The sequence below is a fragment of the Delphinapterus leucas genome, chromosome 9 (genome assembly GCF_059928025.1).
Source record: "Delphinapterus leucas isolate spDelLeu-1000000601 "Yukka" chromosome 9, BTC_Dleu_Yukka2, whole genome shotgun sequence".
Classification (NCBI taxonomy): domain Eukaryota; kingdom Metazoa; phylum Chordata; class Mammalia; order Artiodactyla; family Monodontidae; genus Delphinapterus; species Delphinapterus leucas.
This window is the reverse complement of record NC_143137.1, coordinates 64,590,723-64,607,736: the sequence shown is the minus strand read 5'-3', so window position 1 is coordinate 64,607,736 and position 17,014 is coordinate 64,590,723. Positions and strand designations below refer to the sequence as shown.

The 17,014-nt window shown below is 38.6% G+C and overlaps 1 protein-coding gene across 1 annotated transcript in view; it reads left to right on the top strand.

The window, feature by feature from the left end:
* Window positions 1-17,014, top strand: part of THSD7A (thrombospondin type 1 domain containing 7A) — a 262,845-nt gene that overhangs the window by 30,390 nt on the left and 215,441 nt on the right. The gene's annotated exons all lie outside the window — the stretch shown is intronic.

The following is a 17,014-nucleotide window of genomic DNA, read 5'->3' as shown; positions in this document are numbered from 1 at the left end:
TTTCTGGGTTGGTGAACAAGTGGAGGTACAGATGGAGTGACCTGCCTGGTAAGGGCATGAAGCTCCACACCCTCCCCCATACCTTGCCCTATGCATGTCTTCTGTCCAGCTTGTCCTGAGTTATATCCTTCTATAATCAATGGCTCATCTGGTGAGTAAAATGTTTTTACTCTGCGTTCTGTGAGCCCCTCTAGCAACTTAATCAAACCTGAGGAGGGGGTTCTTGGGAACCTGTGGTTTATGGCCAGTCCATCAGAAGTAAAGGAAACAACCTGGATTTGTGACTGGCATCTGAAGTGAGAGGATGGGGACAGTCTTGTAGGACTGAACCCTTAGCCTTTGGAATCTGACGCTATCTCTGGGTAGATAGCGTCAGAATTAAGTTGAATTCTTGGACACCCAGCTGGCATCCAAGAATTGCTCGTTGATGCTGCACACGCCCTCCCCCACCACACACACACATCCGAAATTGGGTGCAGAATCCAAAATAATGCCAAAATATCCTTGTGGCTATGTTTCCATTCTCTTTTTCTTTAGTTTGAGCTTGAAAACAGAGACAAAAATTCCTTAATGCTGAAGAATGCCTTTAATGAAAAGAACTGCCCAAATCAATCATTGCCATGTGACACCATTTTAGAAGTCTGTTAGGTTGTTCTCACCCTGTCTCATAAAGCTATCTGGAGTTTTCACTTGGGGTGGCTTTGGGATTGTGCCATGAATCTTCACTGCGTTTGCCGGCTGGAATAGTATGGGTGATAAGGAAGCAGCTGCATGCAAGCATTCACTGTGTGAAAGGATAGAAAATGTATGCACTGGCCCTCCCAGGGAGGCCTCACTGCTATAGCAGTTTACCCCATTACCAAATACTTGCAGCGGTGATACCCTCGCATTCAGCTGCTGACCAGCAGCGTGGCCCTCAGCTTTAATAGGGAGCATATGATCCCTCCAGCTGGCAGGTGACGCCATTTGGCAGTGTTCCCAGCAGCTCAACAAAAGGTTTTCAAATATCAAAGCAAGCAGAAAGACCTCTGCCTTTGTAAGGAAAGTAATTTGACTGTGCATGCGTTTTGCTTCCATAAGAATTATTGCTTCTAACTTGCCGAATTCTGTGAAGGAAAGGGCACACTTAGAAATGAAATTAGCTCGGAAAATGTGTAAACTGTTCATTCAAATGGATAAATAAGTGCAAAATTAGAGGAAATCGAAGTCTGTGCTTAGAAAAGGAATGCCTTTTGAACATAGCTAAAGGTGGGAAAAGTATTTTTAAAACATCTGGACTCTCAATTTCCAATTAATTGTAACATTTAAAATAAATGGTTTGAAGACCATTTTTAGAGCATAATTAAGAAATATTTTGTGAATATGTATGTGTGCTATGATTTTTCACTAATTTTTGCCAGTTCCCAGTTCTGAAAAATTCAAGACAGAAATAAGACAATCTTATAGATAGGATCTTGCATAGTATTCTGTGTTATGTACGCACCATAATTTATTTATTTAAACTTTCCATTATTTATAGCCGTTTATGTTGCTTCCATACGTTTGTAACTACAAATGTGATAAATGTCCTTACAATATATAATTGTGGGGGAAAAAAAGGAATACAATTTGAACGTAGTTAGAGGTGGGAAAAGTATTTTTTTAAAGATTCAATCTGAAAACACAAACCAATAAGAATTTAGATTGGTTAGATTATGAAGACTTAAGAGTTCAATTTTACTGAAGAAAGGGACTTTAGAGGTCTTTTAGGAAAATGTAATTTCATCGTATGGAAAAGCTACATGGTAGAAGAATTGCTACCTGATCAGAGTCATGCATCTCAAGAGTGGCAGTTTAGAAATGACTTGGGTCTCTTGACTATGAGTACAGCATTCATCAATTTCTATCTTGTTACAAACTGGGGACTCAGACAACTGAGCAATCCTCTTGGTCCATACATTTTTTTCCACTGGAAAAGCAAACAGTAGATCAGTAGGAAAAATAAATATACATTTGAATATTCTTATATTAACCTCTGAATATAATTTTAAATTTAAATTGTTTGTATGTAAGCATAAGAAATGGGACTTACAGACATGACTGTCAGTTGGCTGATGGCTGTCTTGTAAATGTGAAAAATGCATCTGCCTCAAAAAGCATGTCATTTTTTTCTCAAATAGTCAGTAGAGTTACGCTAATACTCTGTATATGGTTTAAGTTTCATACCCTTATATTTTCTTTACCATATTTTTAATTGAAGTATAGTTAATTTACAATGTTGTGTTAGTTTCAGATGTACAGCAAAGTGATTTGGTTTATATATATATATATATATATATTCTTTATCAGACTCTTGTCCATTATAGGTTATTACAAGATATTGAATATAGTTCCCTGTGCTATACAGTAGGACCTTGTTGTTTATCTATTTTATGTATAGTAATGTGTATATGTTAATCCCAAACTCCTAGTTTCTCTCTCACGCCACTCCCCACTACCCCTTTTGGTAACCATAAGTTTATTTTCTATGTCTGTGGGTCTATTTCTGTTTTGTAAACAAGTTCATTTGTATCAACTTTTTTAAATTTTACATATAAATGATATCATATGATATTTGTCTTTCTTGTGTCTGATTTACCTCACCTAGTATGATAATCTCTACATCCATCCATGTTGCTGCAAGTGGCATTATTTCACTTTTTCATGGCTGAGTAACATTCCATTGTGTATAGACACCACATCTTCTTTATCCATTCATCTGTCAGTGGACACTTAGATCGCTTCCATGTCTTGGCTATTGTAAATAGTGCTGCTGTGAACATTGTCCATAGCTTCATATTTTGCAGGCCAGGATAGGGACAACCACTTTCATTCTTGGAACAAATTATGTAATCAAATTAAATACATGACCATGCTGCCCTAACAGAGTATACAAGCCTACAAATATATTTTGCTTTATACCAACAAAATGAATATTTTCATCTACTCTGAACACGATATTACATTTGTTCTTATTACAAAACTTGGGGATGCTTGTTAATATTATGAAAAGATTTCAGATATTATCCTTTGTGTAGAAAATCCTCCTGTAACATGAATAGTGTTATTGAATTCATTTGCATCTTTACAGGAAGAAAACATGTCCTTTCATTCAATAACAATATTATAAGTGCTTATTGTAGGCTAATTCTAAAGGAACTAAGAAAGATATATTGCTATGGATCTTGTTTATAAATGTTGTAAGTGCCAAAATGACTTATATTTCTGAAAAGTCATATGAGCTTATTACAGTCCATAGGCCTCATGAACGAGCTAGGCGTTGAGCTGGGATTGAGGGGTACCACATATTGGCTGGCCCATCAATCATGCCACTCTGGTGGCAGAGTAGTGCTTCTCAGGCTACCTACAGGGAAGGATCAGATTTTGCTTGCTGGTTTTCCCTTTCATTTTTGTTCAATTTCCTACTGATCCAGTAACACGGTCCTACATAGTCTAGCATGTAGCTCACACTGTATGCCTCTCACCATGGAATTCATCATTAGCAAAACTGGCCTGTGCCCTGTTCACAGGATTGCATCTACTGGTCATGTGCTTAGGTGTTGCAAACTTCAACTTGCTGTAACAGTGCCTCAGTACTTAGTTTCAATTCCTGTGCTTAGCTCATTGCATACCCCTAACAATCAGTTGCCCTCCTCCATGGACCACATTTTGACTACTGCTGCTCTAGTGGGGTTTTCCCTATACTATAAAGGCAGAAAACTAAACCATACTTCCCAAAGTCGCTTGCAGCCAGGTCTCTGGATGTGATTTAGATTCCAGCAGTGTGCTAGAGCTGGGCGTAGATTCTGAACTCAGGTCAGGAGGAAGAGAGAAAAGCACCCATTTCACAGGGAAGCTTGTGCCAGAAGTGTGGCTTCCTGCAGCCACAAAAGCAGCTGTATAGGTCAGAGAAATGGCTATGTGATTCTGAGGGCTGCAGCTGTCCTTAGAAGCCGCCTTCTTCAGCCTATCCAGTTATTTTATAAACCACCTAATATCTGGTAATAAATCACATTTTGTGTGATCTACTCAGTTTCTGTTGTCTGCAGGAAGAAAGGCTATACTGTTGAAGATTGATTAGCCAACTGTAAATAGTGGATGGCTTCTATTTTTTGAGTAGTCGAGAGAGTTAGCTCTCCACCAGTGGTCTCAAATTTCAGTGTGCTTATGGATCACCTGAGAATGTAGTTAAAATACAGATTCTGACTCAGTAGTGTAACCTGGGCGTCTGAGACTCTGGACGTCTAACAGGCTCCCAGTTAATGGCCATGGTGTTGGTCCACAGACCAAACTTTTAGTAGCAAAATTCTAGGTCAGACTAAGCCTTCAGGAATAACTTCCACCTCCAGAGCTCCTGACTACAGATGTTAGGCTTCAGCAAGATAATGAGAAACTATTCTGATCCCTTTTACTACTTTCCCTGGATTAGAAACAGTGGGCCTGTGGTGATTTCCAAGCATAACTACTATGACTTCTTTTTTCTCTTTTGCCTTATTAGAACAAAAAGAGAGAAAGGTTTTTTTTCATATATCGATATCTATTTATCTATCTATCAGTAAAGAGGAGACACGAGAAAGAAGGGATTAAACAAGTCGGTTCTAAGCAAAGAGACTTCAAATGGGGGATTTACAGATGTCACTTTTGGGCCACCTCAATGCATATATTCAACCTACCTATTTGTAAGGGATACACATTTTATTTTTAACATCTTTTCTGGAGTATAATTGCTTTACAATGGTGTGTTAGTTTCTGCTTTATAACAAAGTGAATCAGCTATACATACACATATATCGCCGTATCTCCTCCCTCTTGTGTCTCCCTCCCACCCTCCCTATCCCACCCCTCTAGGTGGTCACAGAGCACCGAGCTGATCTCCCTGTGCTATGCGGCTGCTTCCCACTAGCTATTTTACATTTGGTAGTATATGTCCATACCACTAGGGACACACATTTCTTGCCAATAACTTATGACATTGTATTTTCAGTCTACTATTTCATCTGCTTTCCGTGAGAAGGAAAAATTGTTAGATGGTGCTATTTGGGGAGGGATGGTTCAGGCCACATTTTGAGACCTTTCCTGAGCTTCAGCCATACCACCTAGGTCCTGAGTGAGTTCGCTTCACAGAGACACAGAAGAGAGACGGGAGATGGGATTCCACATGGCAAATAGTGTAGACAAAAGTGGGTAGATAGAAGCAGGCCACTGTTATCTGGAGACAGTAAGGAGACTGCACAGAATTGCAGGCTACTGGGGAGGAAGACTAAAAATTAATTTTGGCCGAGTGACCAGAGAGAGGGCCGTGGAAGCAGTGACAGATTATAGAGAGCTTCAATTACCAGAAAGTAAAGTTTGGATTTGATCTTAAGGAAATGAGAGTCCTGGAAAGTTTCTATTTAAGAAGCTAAAAATGATAATGGTATTTTGGGAGGCTAATTAGGCTACCTTCAGAAAGAAGGTATATTTTGTCAGGTGTTATGATTATTAAATGGACTACAGAAGTAATTTTAGGAAAAAAGATTTGAAACAGCACTTTATTTTTGTGTAGTATAACTTAAATTATCAAAAAAGAAACAAAATGTAATCTACAGTTTACTAGTTTTAACCTTGCCCTAAAATAAAAAATGTTAAATATATTGGATAATCAGAGTTTAAAAGTAACTGTCAAAAGTTTGTGCTCTGTTAACTTTTAAAATAAAGTCTCTTTAAAGACAAATATTAAAGTTTGCTCTCCATTTGTTTTTTCTTTTCTTTTTTATTTATTTTTAACATCGTTATTGGAGTATAATTGCTTTACAATGGTGTGTTAGTTTCTGCTTTATAGCAAAGTGAATCAGTTATACATATACATATGTCCCCATATCTCTTCCCTCTTGCGTCTCCCTCCCTTCCACCCTCCCTATCCCACCCCTCTAGGTGGTCACAAAGCACCGAGCTGATCTCCTTGTGCTATGCGGCTGCTTCCCACTAGCTATCGATTTTATGTTTGGTAGTGTATATATGTCCATGCCACTCTCTCACTTTGTCCCAGCTTACCCTTCCCCCTCTCCATGTCACCAAGTCCATTCTCTTGTAGGTCTGCATCTTTATTCCCGTCTTGCCCCTAGGTTCTTCATGACCACTTTTTTTTTTTTTTTAGATTCCATATGTATGTGTTAGCATACGGTATTTGTTTTTCTCTTTCTGACTCACTTCACCCTGTATGACAGGCTCTAGATCCATCCACCTAACTACAAGTAACTCAATGTCGTTTCTTTTTATGGCTGAGTAATATTCCATTGTATGTATGTGCCACATCTTCTTTATCCAATCATCTGTTGATGGACACTTAGGTTGCTTCCATGTCCTGTCTATTGTAAATAGAGCTGCAATGAGCATTGTGGTACATGACTCTTTTTGAATTACGGTTTTCTCAGGGTATATGCCCAGTAGTGGGATTGCTGGGTCATATGGTAGCTCTATTTTCAGTTTTTTAAGGAACCTCCATACTGTTCTCCATAGTGGCTGTATCAATTTACATTCCCACCAACAGTGCAAGAGGGTTCCCTTTTCTCCACACCCTCTCCAGCATTTATTGTCTGTAGATTTTTTGATGATGGCCATTCTGACCAGTGTGAGATGATAGCTCATTGTAGTTTTGATTTACATTTCTCTAATGATTAATGATGTTGAGCATTCTTTCATATGTTTGTTGGCAATCTGTATATCCTCTATATCTTCTTTGGAGAAAGGTCTGTTTAGGTCTTCTGCCCATTTTTGGATTGGGTTGTTTGTTTTTCTGATGCTGAGCTACATGAGCTCCTTGTAAATTTTGGAGATTAATCCTTTGTCAGTTGCTTCATTTGCAAATATTTTCTCCCATTCTGTCTTTTCGTCTTGTTTACGGTTTCCTTTGCTGTGCAAAAACTTTTACATTTCATTAGGTCCCATTTGTTTATTTTTGGGTTTTCTTCCATTTCTCTAGGAGGTTGCTGTGATTTATGTCATAGAGAGTTCTGCCTGTGTTTTCCTCCGAGAGTTTGATAGTGTCTGGCCTTACATTTAGGTCTTTAATCCATTTTGAGCTTATTTTTGTCTATGGTGTTAAGGAGTTTTCTAATTTCATTCTTTTACATGTACCTGTCCAGTTTTCCCAGCACCACTTATTGAGGAGACTGACTTTTCTCCATTGTATGTTCTTGCCTCCTTTATCAAAGGTAAGGTGACTATATGAGCATGAGTTTATCTCTGGGCTTTCCATCCTGTTCCATTGATCTATATTTCTGTTTTTGTGCCAGTACTCTACTGTTTTGACTACTGTAGCTTTGTAGTATAGTCTGAAGTCAGGGAGCCTGATTCCTCCAGCTCCTTTTATCGTTCTCAAGATTGCTTTGGCTATTCGGGGTCTTTTGTGTTTCCATACAAATTGTGAAAATTTTTGTTCTAGTTCTGTGAAAAATGCCAGTGGTGGTTTGATAGGGGTTGCAATGAATCTGTAGATTGCTTTGTGTAGTAGCGTGATTTTCTCAATGTTGATTCTTCCAATCCAAGAACATGGTATATGTCTCCATCTATTTGTATCATCTTTAATTTCTTTCATCAGTGTCTTATAATTTTCTGCATAGAGGTCTATTTTCTCCTTAGGTAGGTTTATTCCTAGGTATTTTATTCTTTTTGTTGCAGTGGTAACTGAAAGTGTTTTCTTAATTTCACTTTCAGATTTTTCATCATTAATGTATAGGAATGCAAGAGATTTCTGTGCATTAATTTTGTATCCTGCAACTTTACCAAATTCATTGATTAACTCTAGTAGTTTTCTAGTAGCATCTTTAGGATTCTCTATGTATAGCATCATGTCATCTGCAAACAGTGACAGCTTTACTTCTTTTCTGATTTGGATTTCTTTTATTTCTTTTTCTTCTCTGATTGCTGTGGCTAAAACTTCCAAAACTACGTTGAATAATAGTGGTGAGAGTGGGCAACCTTGTTTTGTTCCTGATCTTAGTGGAAATGGTTTCAGTTTTTCACCATTGAGGACAATGTTGGCTGTGGATTTGTCATATATGACCCTTATTATGTTGAGGAAAGTTCCCTCTATGCCTACTTCTGGAGGGTTTATATCATAAATGGGTGTTAAATTTTGTCAGAAGCTTTCTCTGAATCTATTGAGATGATCCTATGGTTTTTCTCCTTCGATTTGTTAATATGGTGTATCACGTTGATTGATTTGCGTATACTGAAGAATCATTGCATTCCTGGGATAAACCCCACTTGATCATGGTGCATGATCCTTTCAATGTGCTGTTGGATTCTATTTGCTAGTATTTTGTTGAGGATTTTTGCATCTGTGTTCATCAGTGATATTGGCCTGTAGTTTTCTTTCTTTGTGACATCTTTGTCTGGTTTTCATATCAGGGTGATGGTGGCGTCATAGAATGAGATTGGGCGTGTTCTTCCTTCTGCTATATTTTGAAAGAGTTTGAGAAGGATAGGTGTTAGCTCTTCTCTAAATGTTTGATAGAATTTGCCTGTGAAGCCATCTGGTCCTGGACTTTTGTTTGTTGGAAGAGTTTTAATCACAGTTTCAATTTCAGTGCTTGTGATTAGTCTGTTCATATTTTCTATTTCTTCCTGATTCAGTTTTGGAAGGTTGTTCATTTCTAAGAATTTGTCCATTTCTTCCAGGTTGTCCATTTTATTGGCATAGAGTTGCTCGCAGTAATCTCTCATGATCCTTTGTATTTCTGCAGTGTCAGTTGTTACTTCTCCTTTTTCATTTCTAATTCTATTGATTTGAGTTTTCTCCCTTTTTTTTTTTTCTCCCTTTTTTTTCTTGTTGAGTCTGGCTAATGGTTTATCAATTTTGTTTATCTTCTCAAAGAACCAGCTTTTAGTTTTATTGATCTTTGCTATCATTTCCTTCATCTCTTTTTCATTTATTTCTGATCTGATCTTTATGATTTTTTTCCTTCTTCTAACTTTGGGGTTTTTTTGTTCTTCTTTCTCTATTGCTTTAAGTGTAAGGTTAGGTTGTTTATTTGAGATGTTTCTTGTCTCTTAAGGTAGGATTGTATTGCTATGAAATTCCCTCTTAGAGCTAATTTTGCTGCATCCCATAGGTTTTGGGTCATCATGTTGTCATTGTCATTTGTTTCTAGGTATTTTTTTATTTCCTCTTTGATTTCTTCAGTGATCACTTCGTTATTAAGTAGTGTATTGTTTAGCCTCCATGTGTTTGTATTTTTTACAGATATTTTCCTGTAATTGATATCTAGTCTCATAGCATTGTGGTCGGAAAAGATACTTGATACTATTTCAGTTTTCTTAAATTTACCAAGGTTTGATTTGTGACCCAAGATATGATCTATCCTGGAGAATGTTCCATGAGCACTTGAGAAGAAAGTGTATTCTGTTGTTTTTGGATGGAATGTCCTATAAATATCAATTAATTCTATCTTGTTTAATGTATCATATAAAGCTTGTGTTTCCTTAATTATTTTCATTTTAGATGATCTGTCCATTGGTGAAAGTTGGGTGTGAAAGTCCCCTGCTATGATTGTGTTACTGTCGATTTCCCCCTTTTGGGCTGTTAGTATTTGCTTTATGTATTGAGGTGCTCCTATGTTGGGTGCATAAATATTTACAACTGTTATATCTTCTTCTTGGATTGATCCCTTGATCATTATGTAGTGTCCTTTTGTGTCTCTTGTAACAGTCTTTATTTTAAAGTCTATTTTCTCTGATATGAGAATTGCTACTCCAGCTTTCTTTTGATTTCCATTTGTATGGAATATCTTTTTCCATCCCCTCACTTTCAGTTTGTATGTGTCCCTAGGTCTGAAGTGGGTCTCTTGTAGATAGCATATACATGGGTCTTGTTTTTGTATCCATTCAGCCAGTCTATGTCTTTGGTTGGAGCATTTAATCCATTTACATTTAAGGTAATTATCGCTATATATGTTCCTATTACCATTTTCTTAATTGTTTTGGGTTTGTTATTGTAGGTCTTTTCCTTCTCTTGTGTTTCCTGCCTCTGCCTAGTGAAGTTCCTTTAGCATTTGTTATAAAGCTGGTTTGGTGGTGCTGAATTCTTTTAGCTTTTCCTTGTCTGTAAAGGTTTTAAATGCTCCATCAAATCTGAATGAGATCCTTGCTGGGTAGAGTAATCTTGGTTGTAGGTTCTTCTCCTTCATCACTTTAAATATGTCCTGCCACTCCCTTCTGACTTGCAGAGTTTCTGCTAAAAGATCAGCTGTTAACTTTATGGGGATTCTCTTGTGTGTTGTTTTGTTGTTTTTCCCTTGCTGCTTTTAATATGTTTTCTTTGTATTTAATTTTTAATAGTTTGATTAATATGTGTGTTGGCATGTTTCTCCTTGGATTTATCCTGTATGGGACTCTCTGTGCTTCTGGGACTTGATTAACTATTTCCTTTCCCATATTAGGGATGTTTTCAACTATAATCTCTTCAAATATTTTCTCAGTTCCTTTATTTTTCTCTTCTTCTTCTGGGACCCCTATAATTCGAATGTTGGTGCCTTGGTCTCTGAGACTGTCCTCAATTCTTTTCATGCTTTTCTGTTTATTCTGCTCTGTGGTGGTTATTTCCACTATTTTATCTTCCAGGTCACTCATCCGTTCTTCTGCCTCAGTTATTCTGCTTCTGATCCCTTCTAGAGAATTTTTAATTTCATTTATTGTATTGTTCATCATTGTTTGTTTTCTCTTTACTTCTTCTAGGTCCTTATTAAACATTTCTTGAATTTTCTGCATGCTATTTGCAAGATTTTGGATCATCTTTACTATCATTCTGAATTCTTTTTCAGGTAGACTGCCTATTTCCTCTTCATTTGTTAGGCCTGGTGGGTTTTTACCTTGCTCCTTCATCTGCTGTGTGTTTTTCTGTCTTCTCATTTTCCTTATCTTACTGTTTTTGGGGTCTCCTTTTTGCAGGCTGCAGGTTCGTAGTTCCTGTTGTTTTCGGTGTCTGTCGCCAGTGGCTAAGTTTGGTTCAGTGGGTTGTGTAGGCTTCCTGGTGGAGGGGACTAGTGCCTGTGTTCTGGTGGATGAGGCTGGATCTTGTTTTTCTGGTGGGCAGGTCCATGTCTGGTGGTGTGTTTTGGAGTGCCTGTGGCCTTATTATGATTTTAGGCAGCCTCTCTGCTAATGGGTGGGGTTGTGTTCCTGTCTTGCTAGTTGTTTGGCATAGGGTTTCCAGCACTGTAGCTTGCTGGTCCTTGAGTGGAGCTGGGTCTTGGCGTTGAGATGGAGATCTCTGGGAGATTTTTGCCGTTTCATATTACGTGGAGCTGGGTGCTGTCTAGTGGACCAATGTTCTGAACTTGGCTCTCCCACCTCAGAGGCACAGCCCTGACACCTGGCTGGAGCATCAAGAGCCTGTCATCCACATGGCTCAGAATAAAAGGGAGAAAAAAAGAAAGAATGAAAGAAAAAGATAAAATAAAATAAAATAGTTATTAAAATAAAAAATAATTATCAAAAAAATTTTTTAAGTAATAAAAGAATGAAAGAAAGAAGAGAGCAACCAAACCAAAAAACAAATCCAGCAATGATAACAAGCTCTAAAAAGTATACTAAAAAAAGAAGAAAAAAAAGAACAGAACGCTAGGACAAATGGTAAAAGCAAAGCTATACAGACAAAATCACACACAGAAGCATACACATACACACTCACAAAAAGAGAAGAAGGGAAAAATATATATGTATCGTTGCTCCCAAAGTCCACCTCCTCAATATGGGATGATTCGTTGTCTATTCAGGTATTCCACAGATGCAGGTACATCAAGTTAATTGTGGAGATTTAATCTGCTGCTTCTGAGGCTGCTGGGAGAGATTCCCCTTTCTCTTCTTTGTTCTCACAGCTCCCGGGGTTCAGCTTTGGATTTGGCCCCGCCTCTGCGTGTAGGTCGCCTGAGGGTGTCTGTTGTTCGCTCAGGCAGGACGGGGTTAAAGGAGCCGCTGATTGGGGGGCTCTGGCTCACTCAGGCCTGGGGGAGGGAGGGGTACGGATGTGGGGCGAGCCTGTGGCGGCAGAGGCCGGCATGACATTGCACCAACCTGAGGCACGCTGTGCGTTCTCCCGGGGAAGTTGTCCCTGGATCCCGGGACCCTGGCAGTGGCGGGCTGCACAGGCTCCCCAGAAGGGGGTTGTGGATAGTGACCTGAGCTCGCACACAGGCTTCTTGGTGGCTGCAGCAGCAGCCTTAGCGTCTCATGCCCGTCTCTGGGGTCCACTAACCCCTTCAGGCTGTGTTCATGCAGCCAACCCCAGTCCTCTCCCTGGGATCTGACCTCCGAAGCCCGAGCCTCGACTCCCAGCCCCACCTGCCCCGGCGGGTGAGCAGACCAGCCTCTCGGGCTGGTGTGTGCCGGTGGGCACCGATCCTCTGTGCGGGAATCTCTCCGCTTTGCCCTCCGCACCCCTGTTGCTGCGCTCTCCTCCGCGGCTCCGAAACTGCCCCCGCTCCGCCACCTGCAGTCTCCTCCTGAGAAGGGGCTTCCTAGTGCGTGGAAACCTTTCCTCCTTCACAGCTCCCTCCCACTGGTGCAGGTCCTGTCCCTATTCTTTTGTCTCTGTTTTTTCTTTTGCCCTACCCAGGTATGTGGGGAGTTGCTTGCCTTTTGGGAGGTCTGAGGTCTTCTGCCAGCGTTCAGTAGGTGTTCTGTAGGAGTTGTTCCACACGTAGATGTATTTCTGATGTATTTGTGGGGAGGAAGGTGATCTCCGTGTCTTACTCTTCCGCCATCTTGAAGCTCCTGCTCTCCACTTTTTCATTTTTTTTTTTAGTCTGATTCCTCTGTGTCTGATACAAGGTGATTAAGTAATATCTGCTTTTGTCTCAAAGCCAAACTTCTGTTCTATCAGTCTTAGCCATCTGGACTATCCTGAATGTACCACATAAATGAAAAGGGAACTGTCACAGTGACCATCACATCTTCTACCAGGCTGCCCTTGCAGAAGCGCAGCCTACGCCTTTGACCTCCAGAGGGGCATGTTCTCAGGAAAACCATAATGAACCAAAATGGATAGTTCCCCTAAGCTCTCTAGTGTCACCTTTTTGCATGGCCAGAATAAAGGAGAAAATGGTTGAGGGTGGCAGCTGAATAATTTAGTAAGCGTGGGTGATTTGGTGATCCTATTTAGTCCAACTAACAATTACAAAATGAAATTAATATGCGTCACAGTGTTCATCGACCTACCAAAGTCCACTGTAAGGCCATATGTGAGTTATGCAGGCCTAAAATGAGCCCCAGTGTGTGAGCCCTCAGCTACCCCTGTGGCCTTGGCTTTGAACTCTGTTATGCTCATGACTTTTAAAAGTATACAAGCCATCCAGAACTTTCAACTAAACCCTGATCCTTAATTCTGGATCTGTCTACTAGACATTTCTGCGTGTTGGATATGTACTGGATGTGTCCATATCCAATCAAGATAATAATGTTGAACTCAATTATCAACTGCCAGGAAGTTGCTTTTTATTCCATGTTCTCCATTTCAAAGAATTGCAGTGATGCTCACCAGATTGCCAAAGCTAGAAACTTCCAAGTTATTTAATGACTCCTTCCTCTCTTTTAACCCCTTCAACTATCCCTCAGGTTGTATAGTTTCTAACTCCCCTTTTTATAGTTTGTAACCCCTTTTAATTTCTACTGCCATTGCCTTTGTTCATACTTTGATAAGCCTCATAAGCAGAAAGATCTAGTTAGAATCCTAGTTCTGCTACTTTATCTAGACTTAAGTGAGACATTTAGATTCCATTTCCTTATCTTAAAAAAAAAAAAAAGATGGATCTCCATCTTACAGAATAGTTTTAAGGATTACATGAGATACTCTAAGTAAAACTTAATACAGTACATGGCTCACACTAGACATTCAGTGATGATTAATCTCATGTTCATAACCATACCTCACTCAGTTTGAGCAGTGTCTGGCACACAGTAAGCACTCAGTATATATTTACTATAAATATTAATGTCATAATCATCATCGCCATCATCATAGTTAGCCTGCTTCTGATCTTATACCCTGTTATTCTGTCCTGCACCCTACTATTAGAAGTTACATAAAATACAGATATCATGTCCTTTATGCTCCACAGCTTTGAATGGTTCTCTCACTCAGAGGAGGTGCTTTTCTGGATCTACATAACTGCCCTTGATCTGACCTAGGCTTCAGTTCCACTCTTATTTCTGCTGCTCACCAAAAACTCCTTACACTGAGGCCAAGGAGAAATCTATATTTCCCCTACCCACCAACAAACAAAGAAAAGACTTTTATTTCATATTTCCATTGATTACCGTCACTCAATATGAAAACTTCGTAGTAATGTACTACTTCATATAGCCTTCTGTGCCTCCCCAAGCAGAATTATATGCTTCCAATTTAATTACTATGATCTTGTCTTTGTACTTCTAAAGCCCAATATGTAGAGTTACTTGATTCACATTTGCTGAAATAATGGTATTGGAAAATTAAAGGAAGAACAAACTACAGATAGACACATAAGTAGGTAGGTGTGTTATATACATCACATATATTAAAAACTGTATAATCATATAACTTAATACTGTTCTCATGTTTATGCTGCTGATTTCTCATATGTAGGACCTGTATTAAAAACTGTTAACATGTATCAGGAAAATGTATTTGTTTTGACTTTTCCATAATTACTAAGTCCTCCTTACAGCAAGTAGCACATTTGCAAAGTGCTAGGGTGGTACGAATCCTGGGGCTGTGAAATAGTGAAACTATTGGATTCACAATGTGCCAGTAACCTTGGCACTGGCCTCAGCTACAGCACTTGCTCTAACAAACTGAGATTTACAGTCAGTTTAAACTGTGAGAAGCAGTAGGGCAAAGTGATTAAGAAAATGGGCTCTGATTTTAGAAAATTCAAGTTCAAATTTCAGTTCCCTACTTACACATTCCTATATGATCTTAAACACATTCCCTAACCTTTCAGAGACTCCTTCCCTGTAAAATGGAAATGATAATGGTACCCACATAAAAGAATAATTGGAAGCATTAAATGAGGTAATATCAATTAAGTTTTAAACTTAGGCTGTGCAGACTTTCAGATACACAAGACACACAAGACTGCTGTCTGGCATCAGTCTACTTAGAAAGATAAAGAACTTGTCATCATTGTAGCAACAGACATTCCTCATCTGGTGGTAATTCTTCTAGAAATCAATGCAGCACAATTCAGATGGAAGAAGATAATTCTACATCTGGCAAGTCCAAGAGTTGCCTTGGCTTAAAAGTCTCAGGCCCCACAGGCGCCGATATCTCTTGAAGTGATCCCGTAGTCATAGACAGCAAAGTCCACACAAAAGACAAGCCCTATTCCAAGAGCTGACACATTCAGCCAAGCCCAAAGTTGTGGCTGCCTACCAGGTAGTTTTAGTTTCTCCAGAGCAAATGGAATTTATCAAAATTGATCATTGTATCATAAATAATAATATCTGGTAACATAGCTGACATTTCAGCTTTCATCAGGTTACCAGGTAACTGTAACTGGAGGTATTTAACTGATGGTCAAATTCTCCACAAAAGATTAAAAGAGATTGTTAATTCTCTGCCTCTACATAGAATATGGATTTGGTAAGTAATACATAGAGGATAACATGTGCATATATGTATATGAATACAATCTCATGAAGGATTAGAAATGTATCTAAGAGGAAATTAACATGGAGAGTTTTGTAAAAAAGGAGTTATAGAGGTCATCATTTGGTCATTATTTTGCCTGATTTTCCTGGATAAACTCACAAGTGTTAGAGTGAAAACTTGTTCATCACAGAGAAAGTTTTGTTCTAAGGTTAGTGTTGTACCTAATGCATCATTAACACTCAATATATGACATTTGAGTAAAACTGGGATTCTGGTCCTCTCTGTTGTTATAAGAACAGAGCTGACTTACAGGGCCCTTTTACTGCCACTCTCAGATGATTCTCCTGCCCAGACCTCTCAGCTCAGACAAATTGACTTTGACATATTGAGCTCTAATTGTCTCCTAGGAATGCAATTTTCATACACATGCCAGTAGAATTAAAAAGATTGTATGTGAGTTGTTATATTAAAATGGACCTGCCTCTCTGTATGGTTGGTTTTCATAGTTAAATATAGCACCTGAATGATGAGACAGAATTATCAGTGAACTCTCCCACTGGAACAGATGCCCTATCGTGGCAGCATGCCTCCTGTGTCTTGTAAACGTGAGCTACTAGTTACTGAGAATGGGCAGGAGTTCAACTTAAGAATCAACACAAGGCCATCCAATTCCAGGAAAACCCCTCAAAGTGCATATGCCCGTAGTTGATGACATTTGTAGCATCATCTTCGTATGTAGACATTACAATTTAGAATTCAACATCCCTCTAATTCAAGGAGGATTCGATAGATACGAATTCGAACATAAATACTTTACTGATGAATTAGAGATCTATTTAGAGAATATCTCTACAGTAATACAGCTTAAATAGATTTATATTTATGCTTACGACGTATTTAATTAATATACTCATATGTATACCTTACATTAAAGTATGAACTGGAAAAGTTGATGTATTTGAATAAACATACATTGTAATTGACAGCTAACGTTTCAAACAGTATTAAAAATAATGTTAAGCATAAATTAAATGACTTTTTCTGTTCAATATTGTATTAGTTATCCAGGCATGTTTATTTAAATCACTAAATGGAAACTATCATATGTTAACAGTTCTTGGTTCCTCATTTTCTAAATGAAGACAAATCTGGAATGAGTAAAATGAACAATATGGTAAACTTAGTTTCAGCTAATTTTGCATAACCCGTTTATTTTCTATTTCCTATGAGTGGTTTAACAACTCTTACAAAATAGGAAGAAATGCAGATGTTAGCTTTGAGTCTAACAGCTTTTACACATCGTAAATGTTGATATCTTTTTAATGAAATTGGAATTGTACCTCCAAGTAGAAATAAAAATGTCCAAGCTGATTTCACTCTGGCGTG